The sequence below is a fragment of the Neomonachus schauinslandi genome, chromosome 1 (assembly GCF_002201575.2).
Source record: "Neomonachus schauinslandi chromosome 1, ASM220157v2, whole genome shotgun sequence".
NCBI lineage: Eukaryota > Metazoa > Chordata > Mammalia > Carnivora > Phocidae > Neomonachus > Neomonachus schauinslandi.
Genome location: NC_058403.1, coordinates 134,483,487 through 134,502,687, shown reverse-complemented (window position 1 = coordinate 134,502,687; position 19,201 = coordinate 134,483,487). Strand labels below are relative to the sequence as shown.

Below are 19,201 nucleotides of genomic sequence, written 5' to 3'. Positions count from 1 at the left end.
GTGAACATAAATAGTTTGACATGAAATGTTAGTTGCTATTTTAGTTTATATTAACAAGTAAAACAAAAGTGGAAGAATAGAGATGTATTTTGGAGCTTTATTTGACTCTTTTCCTGAATTAATGATAGTTTTACAATACCGGAAAAAAATGTCCTCAATTTCTGTGCTATTCTCAATGTAACAGGGACAAACCTGACATACTTTTAAGCTAATTTAAATTAACATTTTTTCCATTTTTCTTAAATCCAGAGCGGGAGTTGGTAAAGGTTTTGATTAAATAGTCAGATAATAACTGTTTTAGGCTTTGTGGGTCATGTAGTCTCTGAATCTCAAGTATTCAAGCAGCCAGAAGATATGTAAATGAACATGGCTGTATTTCATTAAACTATATTAACAAAAATGGTAGCAGGTTCAAAGGTCATACTTCCCTATCCCTCAGTCTAGAAATCAACAATCAAAGTAATCAAACCTTTATTTGTTGTGTTTGCTGATGTCCTTGGTGTATGTACTCCATCATGGTTGATTTCAAGCTACCAGTATGATGTCACTGAATCTTTAGTTGGACAGAGATGTGCAGTATCACAACATTGTGTGGTATTTCCACTAGACAGATGCAATACCCATAAATAACCTCAAGAGAATAAATAATAATAAAATGTATAAAATAATTAGAACTGATGAGTTCTATTTATTACTTTTGTTTTTAATATAATTTAATTGTAAATATATAAAATCTAATAAATAATATTGGCTCTGTTGAACCACTGGCTTGCAAAATTCCTGAGTACTTAAGAATTAGCTCTTGTGAACCAATACAAGCTGGCTTCAGCACACCACTAGCCAAGGTCAAGAACCAGCTTAAAATCTGGGTCAAGGCCATGAAACTATTCCAGGGGATAACTATTGGGTAGAAACATAGGTACAAGATGAAGATATTCGGCGGAACACTCAGGTAGCAACAACAATGAAGGAATGTTTTACTTAGGCAAAACTACTTTCAGAGTTGTCTACTGATTTTCAAGACACACTCTCTACCAAATGCCTGATAATTTCAGTTTAGCAACATTTTGGAATTAAAAGAATTTTCTGATTTGACTAGAGAAAATTATTATTATTATTAATATATAATAAAATTATTATTATTTCAAATGTTACTTCTATGGGAAAATAAATCTCAGATTCCTAACAACCAACTTGAAAAGGACCTTTTTAGAACACCGTGTTCATAACTTGTAGACTGCCTGTGCATAATACAAGTAACAGGGTCATTTTTACATGGACAAATTATATTTTGCCAAAACAGTATTGAATAGAATTCATAGAATTGTTGAATACTACATCTGAAACTAATGATGTACTCTGTGTTGGCTAATTGAATTTAAAAAAAAATAGAATTCATAGAAATGGTTTTACCAAGTGTTAAATTTAGCAATCCTAATTTTTTCTTGCCAAATGGGAAGAAGCAATCTGTAACAAACCCTCAGTCTCCCTTTCCCCTGCGCAGACCACCCCCTTCATGACTCGATGTCTACATATTAACACTAAAAGACTTAGCATTCCTTTATTAACATGCAGTAAGGATGCCATAAAATAGTGCACAAATTGATTCTCTTTGAAAGACCAGAAATTTGACTTAGTAGCTATGATTTCCTGCTGAGGATAGAAAAATAGATGAGATGGTGTAGCATGTCTCAGTCTGAGACCAATTGTTCTTACCTGTGGTTCTGCCTACATTAGCCTCTGAAAGAACCTCAAAGACAGTGATAGAAATGCATTGCTTTAATAAACAATCACATTTTCCACACATATAAATTCTACCCTTATATGTACAACAATTTGATGAAATATAATAAAAATGGAATGATCATTTCTTTAGTCAGTATGCTTTATTTTGCTGTATAGAAACATTGTGCCTCACCAAAACCCATTTCTCATCATTTCTGGTTAATTTATTTAAACTTGTGCCATTCAAAGCTTTAGGAATCTTGGGAAAGTCTGCCAAACTGTACGTGTTTATTCATATCATGAAATAGCATGGCTAAGAATAAATGGTAGATTCACATAATCATACATTTTTATATATGAATGTATATCATAAACAGGTAAAACCTCCTCATGTTACAGATGGGAAAACAAAGACCTAGAATAAATAAGTGACATGGTCAATTTAGCTAGACACTTGTCTGGTTAGAAAAACATTTTTATTTATTTTTCTTTTTATGGGAGGAAAAAGGAGTTTGTTAGTTTTTTTTTAAAGATAAATTATTTTAAATGATACATGCTTCTAACTTTAAAATCAATTTGACTTCTCCCCCATGAACTAATTCTTATAGAACAAATTATTATAAAATAAGAAATAGGGTTCTTGATGAGGAGATAAACTACAAAGGCATTGTCATAAATCTAGACAAAATGGTGAGATAATAATCTTATCTACATAAAACTAACTCGTGGATGATTTATGATGTTTTCTCATGACATGTCTTTAATGTGGTGGGAGACAGGACATAAATCTGTCACCTCCAAATAACCATAAATAATATTTATTTTCAGAATAATATTTTAATGAGAGTTTTGTTAAATAGTGAGAAGTACTAAGTTGTACTCCATCCTCCAGAGTAAATATTCTAAGTGTAAAGACTATAAGCTAATTTTACCTTTATCTAAAGGCTCTTGAACACTTTTTTGAGGGCAAGTGGAGAATTTAGGGAAGTTTCCAACTAGCTGTTGCTGGAACTAGCTGTTCCAATTAGCTGAATTAGCTAAGCAAAACACTGTGTTGCAACTGCTGATTGTAGTTAGTCTAATGAAAATTAAAACATAATTATTACTGACTTATATAGGGCAATCCTCAAATTTTAATGTTTGAGAATCAGGAGTTCTTGTTACAGTGCAAATTTTGATTTACAAGTTCTGGAATGGGGTGGGTATGAGAATGCCTGTAAGTCTAACAAGCTCACAGGTGAGGCTGATGCTGCTGATCCAGACCATATTTTGAGTAGAAAAATCTCTCTGGTATGGTCATTTTTGTACTTCTGGGGTCTTTAGAAAAGGCTGGGTAAGAAGCCATAATTCCATTTGAATAACTTTCAATGCCTTGACTTGCATGCTGTTTGCATATCCATAGTATTTTTACATTTTAAAAGATTAATTTATTAGCTTTATTACTGCCCTGCAGAGCCAACTCATGGCCAAGAACTAATTTGGTGGACGGACTTAATAGCTCAAGGGAACATGGGGAAAGGGTTTGCTCTCCTTGCATTTTCTTCCTTGTAAGGTGAAAACGTTAAGAAGGAAGGAAGAATATCAACTCTCCATTATAAGACTAAAGGGATAACATCATTAAATGAAGTCTTTCATATTTATGCATCCTCTGATACTGAAGTTTGTAAGCAACCTTCCAAATGAGGACTCTCTGGTGCCTTTTTAAACATAACACCCAGTGGCTCAGAGACAGCTATTTTTATTATGTTTAGTTATTCCTAAACCATGTGAATATTTATTTTTTAATTGAAGTGCTGCTGTGTGTTACAGCAGCTGTAAGAAAACTGTTGTGTTTAGACTGTGTGAAGGACTTGATACTTAAGTTAATACATTCATCTTTAATTGCTTCTTGCCTTTGAAGAAAGGTTGGTTTACAGCAGATCAACTAATCCACAAAAGCCTACATCATTTTAAGATTACAGTCCTGCTATTCGTATTAGGTGTTATGATGACATAACTATTTTTAATGCAAAACAACTATATTGAGACCACAGACAAGAAACATCTCTGAAGGTAGCTGAGAATGGGCATTCTCTTCCCAAAGATGGTAATAAACTGATCCCACGTGTAGACATTGCTACAGTTTGGAAGAAATAATTTATGAAAACAAACACTTTGGAGTCAAGAGGACAAAACCCATTGTGCTGATGAAAGACTATGGAAAACAGGATTTTTTCTCCTATTCATGATTTTTTGATCCAATGAGAGGTAAATTTTTATCATATCATTTGATGCCACATTAGCTCCATTTGTGACAGGCAAAATGTCACAGTCTTGATGTGTTTTACAAATTTGAGAGGCATTTGAATGATGAAAAATAACAAGGGCAACTTTTTTTTCTGGACATATATCACAGAACTACTCTTGGCAGCAAGTCTTGTCTTATTGCTGTGCTCTTCAAATGTACAAAGTTCTTTATACAAAATATCTTTAAAGCGTGTACGAACCTAAATCAAAATGGTATAAAGGATTCTTTGCACGATGCATAAAAGCACTTCAAATTAGTTTGAGAAATAACTGCTCTAATATATAATTATAAATAACTTGCTGATCTTAGGAATAAAGTGCTATATAACAGGCTTGGTGTATTATAGCTAAAATATTTAAATCTTCTAAAAAAGCAAATCTAAACATATGCATGACCCCAAAATTCCAATTCCTAATATCTACTTAGAAAATAATTTGTTTAAATGAGAACATTTAAACATGTTTCATTATAGGGCTGTTTATAATAATGTAAACATGAAAATCACTTACATGTTCATTCATGTAATAGAATATTAGGTAGCAGTTAAAAAGGACTTCATGTAAAAATTATTGAATGATGAAAACAAAATATAAAAATTTGCACCATATGATATACTCTTCTGTAAACATACACAGAATACTATATATTTTCTATTTTCTGTGTATTAATGCCTTCATACTGATGGGACAAAAATGAAACTGATAATGGTGGCTCCTTTTGAGAAGGTCTTGTTCAAATGGCACTTGAGTCATATCTAAACGGATCCTTGAGACATTTCACAGTGATTAAGGATTTGAATCTGGAACTAGGTTGCTTACATTTAAATCACTGCTCCATTATTTACCACATATGTCACTTTGGGTACGTTACTTAAGATCTCTCTGTGCTTCAGTTTCCTCTTCTGGAATATGGGAGTAAAAGCAGTAAGTCCTTTAGAAAGTTGCTTAGATTACCTTAGTTGCCATATTTTACTGAACCTAAGATGTCATTGATTCTAAGATTCACTCTTATGATACATCCTCAGCTTTAACAATGTCAAAATAGGAAAAGATGAGTGTCATAAAATGGAAAAATATATATAAAGTCTTTATAAGGAGCACTTTATGTATGTTGTTTATCATTATATTCAGAAATCTTCATTTACTGCTGTTAGAATTAATAAAATGTCAGTGCATAAAATAAAGGGAGATAGGCTTTATTGAGTCCTCTGTGACTTCAAAAGTAGATTTATTTTGGGAAACCATGAAATAGGCTCTAACTACCTTCATTAGGTATCTCCACAAGCAAGTACACCAATGGCTCAGCTCTAAAAATCAGGCAGTATTGTTGAACTTAATTTTCTTAGGTTCATCCATTGCAAATCCCAATTCGAACAGCATCTGACACGGCAGCTCATGTATTCCACTACAGGCCCCTTAAGAAAATCAACTTTATTAACTAAGTACTAAAAATAGTTTATAATCCAGAGCAAACGAGAACTGCTACACAGCACAGCTGTGTTTTCCTTGAACCATTTCAGAGGCTCTCCAGAATCAATTATCACTAGTAGTCTATTGTGCCTTATAGTTGCAGGGAAAGGTCAGGTTAAATTAATTAACTTTAAATAACTACAAAGTCTGTGTGACATCACTGTCATCCCTCTAACACGTTTCTGGGAATCTGCGTGCTACCTAGAATCACAGGCTCTGAGAATGGGTCATATATTGAGGGCATCTGCTCTTGAATTGATTTCCTTAGTGGATCAAAATTCTGGGCCACTGTGCTTTTGAGACTCCACTTCAGGCTGCAATAGATATTTGGATACGGTGTTTGCTAGGTTGATTTTCAGCTTTATAGAGAGTAAAAACAGTAGTTATTATAATGCTTATTCCTGTGCAAACAGAGCATCCAAAATGACCTTGTTTATCGAATCTGAGTGTTTTTGTGTTCCACATGATAAGCCTCGCCTTCTCGCCGTACAGGTCACTTAGGGCAGGAGAAGGAACTTGACCCCATGGCACTTAAAACTCTCCAGGAATCCACAGTCACGGTGTTTTACTGCAAATGCAAATGGATCATAGAAATTAAACTGAGCTTTAATTATTGTGTTAACAGTTGCTCTTAATCCTTCCTTGGAGTGGGGGTAGGGTGGAAAGAAATGCTTCTCTGGTTAATGGGCAAAGGCATAATGTAAACAATGATTCTTTGGTAGATTAGTGATCCTAAAGAAAGCAATTAGAGAAAGAAAGAACATTTAGACAGAAGCTAATGCTTAGTAGCTTGCAGCACGGTGAAGCTGTGCAGAATTTTATTTCCACATCAGATGGAATTCTTTCAAAGCTTTTGTGTTATAAAACAGGAAATTGAGTTTCCAGTGATTCCAAATGATACAAATTACATAAAATATAAGAAAACTGATCCAACCCCCCCATATCAGTTTTTACTTGTGACTCATTGTAGAAAACCTATTTTCTTCTTCATGTATATCCAACCCTAAGCACAATGCCTGGGATATAGTAGGCGTTCACTAAAGGTAGCAAATGTTAGCTGATTGAAAAGATAAATGAATGAACGAGGGAGTAAGTCAGCCTTTAGAGTAATTCTAAGTAGAAATAATAAATATATATTTTACTACTTTTATTTTCTTGAAGACAAATGTTTGGTTAATTTGTACTGATAGATAAAACTTGGGGCACCTTGGTAGCTCAGTCAGTTAAGTATCCAACTCGATCTCAGCTCAGGTCTTGATTTGGGGGTCATGAGTTCAAGCCCCTCACTGGGCTCCATGCTGGGTGTGGAGCCTACTCAAAAAAAATTAAAAAAAAAAACAATTTATTTGGGCAGCCAGTGGCTCTTTATTGATCCCAAATTATTTTGTCTACTCCATTTTGGCCAGGCAGAAGGGGAACAATTATTGTGTGGTTCCTCTTAGTGTGTAAGTAGAAGGACAGAGAGGAGCATCACCAGATTTGGAATAAAAAGCTTTACCACGAACAAGATATGTGTTTGGCAAATCACATTTCCTAGCCCTATTTTTTGCCTTTTTTTTACATTTATAAGATGAGCACAGTATCTATTCTTGATATCTTGGCATAAATTGAATGCTATATTACATGTGAAAACGTTTCAGAAGACTATAAAGCAATATTTCTCAAACCAACTATGATGAAGGGCCAGCTTTTTTTCTTGGTTTTTAAATTCAAATCAGTTGAGAATTGATACTTTTCAATCCTCATATTTCAATGTTACAGCACTGTTACGTTGGTATCAAGGTTTCTGAATGCTTTCTTTCTTTTTCAGTCCTTACCTTACTGTGGAGTGGTAAGAACCAGTTTGCTATGTGTCTAGGAAGAAGTTGCTGCAGCTGAGGTCAAAGAGGTTGCAGCCTGTGTTCTCCTCAAGGATTTTGATGGATTCTTGTCTCACATTTAGGTCCTTCATCCATTTTGAGTCTATTTTTGTGTATGGTGTAAGGAAATGGTCCAGTTTCCTTCTTCTGCATGTGGCTGTCCCAATTTTCCAGACACCATTTGTTGAAGAGACTGTCTTTCTTCCATTGGATATCCTTTCCTGCTTTGTCAAAGATGAGTTGACCATAGAGTTGAGGGTCCATTTCTGGGCTCTGTATTCTGTTCCATTGATCTGTGTGTCTGTTTTTGTGCCAGTACCATACTGTCTTGATGATTACAGCTTTGCAATAGAGCTTGAAGTCCAGAATTGTGATGCCGCCAGCTTTGCCTTTCTTTTTCAACATTCTTTTGGCTATTCAGGGTCTCTTCTGGTTCCATACACATTTTAGGATTATTTGTTCCAGCTCTGTGAAAAAAGTGGATGGTATTTTGATGGGATTTAATTTGCATTAAATGTGTAGATTGCTCTAGGCAGCATTGACATCTTCACAATATTTGTTCTTCCAATCCATGAGCATGGAATGTTTTTCTATTTCTTTGTGTCTTCCTCAATTCCTTCCATGTGTATTCTATAGTTTTCTGAGTACAGATTCTTTGCCTCTTTGGTTATATTTATTCCTAGGTATCTTATGGTTTTGGGTGCAATTGTAAATGGGATCGACTCCTTAATTTCTCTTTCTTCTGTCTTGTTGTTGGTGTATAGTAATGCCACTGATTTCTGCACATTGATTTTATATCCTGCCACTTTACTGAATTCCTGTATGAGTTCTAGCAGTTTTGGGGTGGAGTCTTTTGGGTTTTCCACATAAAGTATCATATCATCTGCAAAGAGTGAGAGTTTGACATCTTTGCCAATTCGGGTGCCTTTTATTTCTTTTTGTTTTCTGACTGCTGAAGCTAGGACTTCTAGTACTATGTTGAATAGCCGTGGTGATAGTGGACATCTTTGCTGTGTTCCTGACCTTGGAAGCAAGGGCAAAAATGAACTATTGTGACTTCATCAAGATAAAAAGCTTTTGCACAGCAAAGGAAATGGTCAACAAAACCAAAAGACAACTGACAGAATGGGAGAAGATATTTGCAAATGACATATCAGATAAAGGGCTAGTATCCAAAATCTATAAAGAGCTTATCAAACTTAACACCCAGAGAACAAATAATCCAATCAAGAAATGGGCAGAAGACATGAACAGACATTTTTCCAAAGAAGACATCCAAATGGCCAACAGACACACGAAAGCATCAGGGAAATACAAGTCAAAACCTCAATGAGATACCACCTCACACCAGTCAGAATGGCTAAAATTAACAAGTCAGGAAATGACAGATGTTGGCAAGGATGCAGAGAAAGGGGAACCCTCCTATGCTGTTGGTGGGTAGGCAAGCTGGTGCAGCCACTCTGGAAAACAGTATGGAGGTTCCTCAAAAAGTTGAAAATAGAGCTATCATACAATCCAGCAATTGCACTACTGGGTATTTACCCCAAAGATACAAATGTAGTGATCCGAAGGGGTATGTGTACCCTGATGTTTATAGCAGCAACATCCACAATAGCCAAACTATGGAAAGAGCCAAGATGTCCATCGACAGATAAGTGGATAAAGAAGATGTGATGTATATATATACAATGGAATATTATGCAGCCATCAAAAGGAATGAAATCTTGCCATTTGCAATGACGTGGATGGAACTGGGGAGTGTTATGCTGAGCAAAATAAGTCAATCAGAGAATGACATGTATCATATGACCTCACTGATATGAGGAATTCTTAATCTCAGGAAACAAACTGAGGGTTGCTGGAGTGGGGGGTGGGGTGGGAGGGATGGGGTGACTGGGTGATAGACACTGGGGAGGGTATGTGCTGTGGTGAGCACTGTGAATTTGTAAGACTGATGAATCACAGACCTGTACCCCTGAAACAAATAATACATTATATGTTAATAAATAAATAAATAAATAAAAGTTCTGCTTTAAAAAAAAAAAAAAGAACCAGTTTGCTAATGGGTAGGGTCTCCCAAGCTTTGGTCTTTGAGTAGCAATGCTCTTAGTGTCTACAAAAATAGAACAAGGATTATGATGATGATGACGACGATGATGATAGTAACAATGACATCACTGCTGCTACTCAGCATGTGTATCAAAGTTGGGCATCAAAGGCAGCCTGGATTTTAGTTGGTTGGCAGGGAAATGAAAATACACTGCATATATAAGGAAGTGTGAGCAAAGGCGAGATGAGAATCACATAGCAGTATCAAAGCTGTCTTACCCATGAAGCAGATCAGATATCTTCAGAAAATAAGAGGTGAGAGTGAGATTTTGAAGGACACAGGGCTGTAGCAGGTGAGTGATGGCCTACAGAGGTATATTTATAGATGCTACATTTGCCAACTTGAGGAGGGAGGCATGGAAGCAGGAATACAGCTTACTGTTCAACATATGAAGTGAAAAAAGTCCAAACTAGTGACTAAAGTGGGATCCAAAAGAAGTAGATGTGAGAAATATAATGAAAAACTGAAGGAAACGATCATCTATTGGGGTTATTAGGAAGAGAAAAGAATGAGAGATTATGCAGCCATGAAAATATAGTAATAAGTAGAAATCTAAGGAGCCACCTAGTGTATTATATGTGAGAATAGGTACCGAGTTCAGACTATATCATGGCTGTGCCACTTGCTGGCTGTGTGCCTTTGGAAAATTCATTTCAACTTTAGGAGATTACTAAATTTTAAAAAACTATAAACTAACTTTAAAAACATACCTCATGGGCTCACTGTGATATGGAGTGCTGTTACATATGTAACATATACATGCAACACACACATACACACGTCTATATATCTAAACTATAGCATTATCTTCATATCATATAGATGTCTACCTATAACATATCCTTTTTCATTCCAAAATATATTTAAAGTTATCAAAGCCTATCTGATACAAATGCAGATAAACTTTAAAAGAAGGAATTAGATTGTGTGATGCAGTGACCTTGATTGACTTGGATGTGTGCTTTCCTTTTATACAACCCTACTGGTAGAAAATAGTGGTAACAATTGTGTCATTCTGTCTTGGATGCACACACACACAGTGGCTGTTCCATTGTAAATAAAGCTGTTAACACAATTTGTGGGCACCCTCTGTTAATGAGACTGACATTATCAGCTGTATACTCTCAATACTCCAAATTATATGGATCCAATTACATCTTTAAAGAAAATATGTTATCAAGACAGTATGGTATTGGCTTTGAAATTTGCTTAAATAGACAGTTCTATTTTGTGATGGTACTTTCCCTTCATAGCTTGCTTTGCAAGCTCAGCAACTCTATTTCTCTGAGGCCATTTTGCCACCCAGTGAAGACCAACCACTTCATCATGGTCTCAGAGTCTGAATATTAAGGCTTCACTGAGGCATGTCAACCATTTCAAGTATTAAAGTGTGGTATGTAAAACCATATAATTTGAAGAGTTCTAGATTAAATACTGTAACTTTTAAACTCCTGCTATAAGGATGTGTTTTTATTGTATTAGACCAGTATATATATATATTTTAAAGATTTTATTTATTTATTTGAGAGAGAGAGAATGAGAGAGAGCAAGCACACGAGAGGGGGTAGGGTCAGAGGGAGAAGCAGACTCCCTGCTGAGCAGGGAGCCCGATGCGGGACTCGATCCAGGGATTCCAGGATCATGACCTGAGCCGAAGGCAGTCGCTTAACCAACTGAGCCACCCAGGCGCCCTAGACCAGTATATTTTTATTTGATCATCTAGAGTGCCTTCAGTATTTTCAATTCAATAGAGTTTCATTCTTTTAAAAAACATATATATCAAGTTCCAGTTGTGTTTGGTATTAGAAATATACATATAATGAAAGATGATTCTTACCTTCAAAGAATTTACAACGTAGTGTAGCATGTCCCATGGGGAAAATGCAGTTTCAGACACACTCAAATAAAAATGTTAAGGCTGTATTGTGAAAGGCAGCTGTCTTCAAATATATTTACACATGCATCATCTCAGTGAATTTCTATATTGTTTTTGTTATGTGTATACTGATGTATTTATAATTTATAAATGATCTTCTCTAATAGTAATATACATAAACATCTTCAAATGAAGGCACTAAATAGGATGCCTAAAAAACCCATATTTTAATATATGTTAAATTAATGTTATATAAAAAATATTGTATAAAAATTATCATTAATCAAAATGGAGTAATTTCAAAGTCTGTTTCTAAATTCAGTTTAAAACAAATAATTTGGTTGAAATTTCTTTTTTTCCCCATATCATTATTCTTAATGTCCAGCGTTTACAATATGAGGGCCAGAGCTTTCTCCCCAACTTAAGTTTATAAATTCTCAATTGGCTTGTGAGGCCAATAGGGATACTTCTTCTTGTCTAATTTGGTTTCCGGGAAGACTTCATTCAGGTCCTCAGTGGTCATCTGATCAAATGGAATTATGTTCCTCATCTTCTCCAGTTCTTTTTCATATTCCTCAATCCTGGCCTTTGAGAGAGACAAAAACTCGGCACAACTTTTCACATCTTCTTTTTCTTCAGCATCCACCTGAGCAGTATATTTATCCTCTGGCACAGGAACCTTTAGGGCATTAAACTTTTTCTCAAAGTCATCTACCAAACCAGCCTTTGCCACATTGGCCTTGAAGTAAGCCCAGTCGATAGCAGGTGGTTTCTCAGGGAGAGTAGCCAACCTGGAGGTAAGTGTCTCATTCCAGGATTTCAGGGAGTTAGCAATGGCCTTCTGGTTTCAGGGTATGATCTCCCCAAAAGCTACCCAGTCAATGGTTTTTAGAGCAAGTTTTCGCGCAGCCATCTTGAAATCCTTCAGTGAACCCCGCGGCCCAGAGTCCCCAGCCGCAAGGAATGGAACTCTGAAATTTCTATTTTAACCAAATTCAATCCTCACAAAGATACATAAATCCAATAGAAGATATAACCATTTACTAGATTGCTGATTTTGATACTCATTTCTTCACACATTGATTAGTTCAGTAAGTATTTACTGAGTTCCTGGTACAAGCCAGGCAATGCTTAAAACTACAGGGACAGAGCAATGAATACAATAAAGTTGTTGCCCTCAAGGATGAGAAACAAAGAGCAGACATAAGGACTACTCTAAGCAATAGTGTGCTGGCAAATACTAACATCCAGCTTATGGGGGGGAGAATATATATATATATATATTCATGGTATACAAGTGTGTTTATGGCATATATGTATATATTTATATATTTAAATAAAATAAGCTAAAAGATTTTTTCATTAGGACCTTAACAAGCATTTTAAATTTTAAGTTGACATACTTAATAGAAACTTTAAAAATCAATAGGCTTTACTTTCTAGAAGTTTTGGATTTATAAAACAATTGAGCAGATAGTACAGAGAATTCCCATATATCCCTCCATCTACATGTATGTAAACATAGTTTCCCCTATTATTAACATATTGTTTCAGCATAATATTTTGTTATAATTAATGAACCAAAATTGATACCTGGCTATTAACTGAAGTTCATAGTTTACATTAAGGCTCAATGTGTGTTCTACAGTTTTGTGGGTGTTGACAAATGCATATCATATATCCACCATTACAGTATCATACAAAATAGTTTCATCACCTTAAAAATCTCATGTTTACTTTTTTATCCTTTATGGTATTTTTTAAGTTTTTATTTAACTTCCACTTAGTTAACATACAGTGTAATACTAGTTTCAGGTGTACAATATAGTGATTCAACACTTCATACCTCACTGGGTACTCACCACAGCAAGTGCCCTCCTTAATCCCCATCACCCATTTTATCCATCCCCCACCCCCACTCATCTCTCCTCTAATAACCATCAGTTTGTTCTCTATATTTAAGATTGTATTTTTTGGTTTCTCTCTCTCTCTCATTTTTTCCCCTTTGCTCATTTGTTTTGTTTCTTAAATTACCAAATGAGTGAAATCATATGATATTTGTCTTTCTCTGACTTACTTCACTTAGCATAATACTCTCTAGCTTCATCCATGTCATTGCAAATGGCAAGATTTCATTCTTTTTAATGGCTGAGTAATATTCCATCATAGAGCTATACCACATCTTCCTTATCCATTCATCAGCCAATGGACACTTGGGCTGTTTCCATAATTTGTCTATTGTAGACAATGCTCCTATAAACATCAGGGTACATGTATCCCTTTGAATTAGTATTTTTGTATTTGAGTAAATACTAGTAGTGCAATTGCTGGTTCATAGGGTGGTAGTTCTATTTTTAACTTTGAGGAACCTCCATACTGTTTTCCACAGTGGCTGCACCAGTTTGCATTCCCACCAACAGTGCAAGAGGGTTCTCCTTTCTCCACATCCTCGTGAGCACCTGTTGTTTCTTGTATTGTTGATTTTAGCCATTCTGACAGGTGTGAGGTGATATCTCATTGTAGTTTTAACTTGTATTTCCCTGATTATGAGTGATATTGAGCATATTTTCATATGTCCTTTGGCCTTCTGTGTTTTCTTTGGAGAAATGTCTATTCATGTCTTCTGCCCATTTATAAGTGGATTATTCATTTTTGGGGTGTTGAGTTTTATAAATTCTTTATGTATTTTGGACACTAACCCTTCATTACATATGTCATTTGCAAATATTTTCTCCCATTTTGTAGGTTGCCTTTTACTTTTGTTGATTGTTTCCTTTGCTATGCAAAGCATTTTATTTTGATGAAGTCCCAATAGTTTATTTTTGCTTTTGTTTCTCTTGCCTCCAGAGACATATCCAGAAAGAAGTTGCTATGGCCAGTGTCAAAGAAGTTACTGCCTGTGTTCTCCTCTAGGATTTTTGTGGCTTCAGATCTCACATCTAGGTCTTTAACCCCTTTTGAGTTCATTATTGTGTAAGTGGTCCAGTCTCATTATTTTGCTGTCTAGTTTTCCCAACACCCTTTGTTGAGGAGACTGTCTTTTTTCCATTGAATACTCTTTCCTGCTTTGTCAAAGATTAGCTGACCACGTAGTTGTAGGTTCATTTCTGGGTTTTCTATTCTATTATGTTGATCTGTGTGTCTATTTTTGTCCCAGTACCGTACTGTTTTGATCACTGCAGCTTTTTAATATAATATGAAGTCTGGAATTGTGATGCCTCCAGGTTTGCTTTTCTTTTTCAAGGTCGCTTTAGCTATTCAGGGTCTTTTGTGGTTCATACAAATTTTAGGATTGTTCTAGTTCTATGAAAAATACTGTTGGATTTTGTTAGGGATTGCATTAAATGTATAGATTGCTTTGAGTAGTATAAACATGTTAGCAATATTTGTTGTTCCAATTCATGAGCATGTGATGTCTTTCCATTTCTTTCCAGCATCTTCAATTTCTTGTGTAATTTATAATTTTCAAAGTAGAGATCTTTCACCTCCTTGGTTAGGTTTATTCCTAGGTATCTTATCATTTTGGTGCAATTGTAAATGGGATTGATTCCTTAATTTTTCTTTCTGCTCCTTCATTATTGGTGTATAGAAATGGAACAGATTTCTGTACATTGATTTTGTATCCTGAGATTTTACTGAATTCATTTATCAGTTCTAGTAGTTTTTTGGTGGAGTTTTTTAGGTTTTCTATATAGAGTATCATGTCATCTGCAAACAGTGAGAGTTTTACTTCTTGATGGTTTGTATGCCTTTTATTTCTTTTTGTTTTCTAATTGCCATGACAAGGACTTCCAGTAGTATGTTAAATAACAGTGGTAAGAGTGGACATCCCTGTCTTGTTCCTGGACTCCTTATTGTGTTTCATTTATCTATGTGTCTATTCTTTCACCAATACCTTGCTGCTCTGATGACCTAGATTTTATAATAAATCTTGGATTCAGTAGTGGCATTCCTTCAACTTTGTTCTTCTTCAGTGTCCTGTTTGTAATTCTGGGTCTTTTTCCTTTCATATAATCTTTAAAATCAGTTTGATGATATCTACAAAATATGTCACTGGGATTTTAATTGAGATTGTGTTATGTCTGTAGATCAAATGGGAAGAACTGACATCTTAACAGTATTGAGCCTTCCTATCCATGAACATGGAATATATTTCCCTTTATGCAGATATTCTTTGATTTCTTTTATCAGAGATTGTAGTCATCCTCTTATAAATCCCATGCATATATTGTTAGTTTTATGCTTATGTATTTCTTTGTTGTTATTATTGGTAAGGTAAATGGTATTATGTTTTTAATTTAAAATTCCAGTTGCATATTACTGGTATAAAGGAAAGCAAATGACTTTTGTCTATGAACCTTGTATCCTGTAACCTTACTACAATTGCTAATTAGTTCTAGTTTTGTTGTTGTTCTGTTTTGTTTGGATTGGTTTCATCAATGCCTTGGGATTTTGTATGTATACAATCATGCCATCTGCAAATAAAGACAGTTTTTTTTCTTCCCTCCCAATATGTATACCTTTCTTTTACTTCCTGTTCTTGTCTCATTGCTTTAGCGAGGACTCCCAGTATTCATCAATTGAATAGGAGCAATGAAAGGGTATATACTTGCCTTATTCCTGAGCTTACTGGAAAAGATCCCCATTAAGCTCACCATCCTTTCTCACCACCAGAATGATCCTAACTGTAGAGGTTTTGTAGATGTTCTTTATCAAGTTACAGAAGTTCCTGTCTATTTCCAATTTGCTAAGAGTTTTTATGAATAGGTGTTGGATTTTTTCAAATGCTTTTCTGTATCTTGATCATGTGTTTTTTTTTTTTATATAGCCTATTAATGCAACAGATTACATTCATTGATTTTGAATATTAAACCAGCTTTGCATACCTGGAATAAATCTTGTTTGATCATGGGGTATAATTCTTTATACATTGTTGGATCCAATTTGCTAATACTTTAATAATTTTTACATCTAAGTTTATAATAGAGGTTAATCTGCAGTTTTCCATTCTTATAATGTCTCTGTCTAGTTTGGTATCAGGGTAATGCAGATCTCATAGAATGAGTTAGGCTGTGTTCCCTCTATTTCTGTTTTCCAGAAGAAATTATAGAGAATTGGTACCAATTCTTCCTCAAATGTTTGGTAAATTTCACAAGTGGAAAAAAGCATGGTGCTTTGTTTTTTGGAAGGTTTATTATTTATTCAATTTTGTTAATTGATATAGGCCTGTTTAACTGATCTATATCTTTTTGTGGGAGTTTTGGTCATTTGTTTTTTCAGGAAATTGGTCCATTTCATCTAAATTATCAAATTTGTGGCCACAGAGTTTTTCATCATATTCTTTTAGTATCATTTTAATGTCTAGGGGATCAATAGTTACAAGCCCCTTTATTTCTGATAATAATAATTTGTGTCTTCTCTTTTTCTTAGTAGTCTGGCTAGAGGTTAATCAATTTTATTGATGTTTTCAAAGAACCAAATTTTGGTTTTGTTGATTTTCTCTATTAATTTCATGTTTTCAATTTCACTGATTTTTTTTTAAGATTTTATTTATTTGAGAGAGAGAGAGAGCATGAGCTGGGGGAGAAGCAGATGGAGAGGGAGAGGCAGACTCCCCAAAAAGCAGAGATCCCAAAGTGGGGCTCCATCCCAGGACCCTGGGATCACAACCAGAGCCAAAGGCAGCCACTTAACCGACTGAGCCACTTAGGTGCCCAATTTTACTGATTTCTAATAGTTATTATTTCTTTTTTTTCCTACCTATTTTAGGGCATTGCTTTGCTCTTTCTTCCAGTTTTTCAAGGTGGAAGCTTAGATTATTAAATTTAGGTTTTTTTTTTTGGCCTTTTTAATATATGCATTCAATGCTATAAATTTCCTTCAAAACACAACTTTTGCTATATCTCACAAATTGCAATGAATTTATTTTTTATTTATTTTAATTTTTTTTCTCTTAAGACTTCTTGTTTTTTGACCTATGTGTTATTTAGAAGTATATGACTTAATCTTCAAATATTTTGGTATTCATCAGCTATCTTTCTGTTATTGATTTCTATTATTGATTAATTGTACTGTGGCCTGAAAACAGACATTGCGTGATTTCTATTCCTTTAAGTTTAGTAAGTTGTGTTTTATGGCCCAAAATGTGGTCTCTCTTGGTGAATATTCCATGTAAGCTTCAGAATAATGTGTATTCTGCTGTTTTAGGATGGATTATCATCTAATTATTAGTCAAATCTTGTTGATTTATGGTGCTGTTCTTTATATTTACTGATTTGCTGCCTGTTGGATCTGTCAATTACTGATAGAGGAGTGTTAAATCTCCAAGTATAATGGTGGATTTTCTATTTTTCCTTGAAATTCTATCAGTTTTTGCCTATGTATTTCAATGCTCTATTTTTAGTCACATAAACATTAAGAATTGTTGTTTCTTCTTGAAGGATTGACCTCTTTATCATTATGTAGTGCCTTTTTTATCCCTGATAATTTTCCTTGTGCTGAAGTCTGCTTTGTCTGGAATTAATATAGCTTCTTCAGCTTTCATTTGACTAGTGTTAGCATGATATATCTTTCTCCTCTTTACTTTTAATCTATTTGTGTTCTTATATTTAAAGTGTCTTAATTGTAGACTATATAGTTGGGTCTTTTTTTTAATCCACTGACAGCCTTTATCTTTTGTATACTTAGACCATTTGCATTCAAAGTGACTGTTGATATAGTTTATGTAGTTGGATTAATATCTACCATTTTTGTGTTTTTTATTCATTGTCTTTGTTCTCCCCTGCCCGCCCCCGCCACCCCCCGGAACTAGATTTATTGAGTGAATGGCTATTTTAACTCCCTTCCTCCCCATTCCGCGCCTCCCGGCCACCCCCTCCTCATTTGTTGTCCTTGGACGTCATCGTGGTACGTGCAGAGACAGATTCGGTTTGCACCTTTCTGGGGGTGTGTGTCAATCACCCCCTTCTTGTCCTGAGCTTTCTTCATATGCTTCAGAGAGACCTCCTCCCCTTGAAATGATACAAGAAAAACGGTTCAATTTTATGTCTTCCACCATTTTTCTGTCTTCTCTGATTTTAATTGAATATTCCATATGATCTCATATGATATCTTTTCTTTCATATCAGTTCTACTTCCTTTTAAAATTTCTTGGTGCAACATACATATATATTTACAACTACCCCAAATTCACTTTCAAGTAATACTATACCATTTCACAAGAGCATAAATACCTTACAACAGAATTTTCCCATATTCTGCCTCCCATCTCTTAAAACACTTCTGCCATTCATTTCAGTTATCCTTATGCCAAAATGACCGAATAGATTGTTACTATTATTGCTTTGAACAAATTATTAATTGATAGAGTAATTAAGAATAAGAAAAACAAAATATTTTATTTATTTTCTCTAGCACTCTTCTTTTCGTTATGTAAATCTGAGTTTCTGACCTATATCATTTTCCTTCCTTCTGAAGCAGCTGTAACATTTCTTACATGGAATATCTACTGGCAAAATTTCCCTTAGTTTTTGTTTGTTTCTCTATACTTTTTGAAGGATAATTTTCCTGTTACAGAATCCTATGTTGGTGGGTTTTTTCAGCACTTTAGAAATTTTACTTCACCCTCTTCTTTCTTGTGTAGTTTATGATAACAAGTCCAGTGTAATTCTTATCTGCTCCTCTACAAGCAAGGTGTTTTTCTTTCAACTGGCTTTTTTTAATATCTTCTTTTTGTCTTTGATTGTCTGCTGTTTGAATATGGTGTCCTAGGTGTGAACATTTTCTTTTCATCTAAGTTTCCTGCTTACTGGTTTCTGAGCTTCCTGGATCTATATTTTAGTGTCTTTCATTAATTTTGGAAAATGCCTAGCTATT

General features: G+C 34.8%; 1 pseudogene; it reads right to left on the bottom strand.

The window, feature by feature from the left end:
• Window positions 1-11,753: 11,753 nt before the first annotated feature.
• Window positions 11,754-12,239, bottom strand: LOC110570769 (annotated as a pseudogene).
• Between the last annotated feature and the right edge of the window lie 6,962 nt (window positions 12,240-19,201).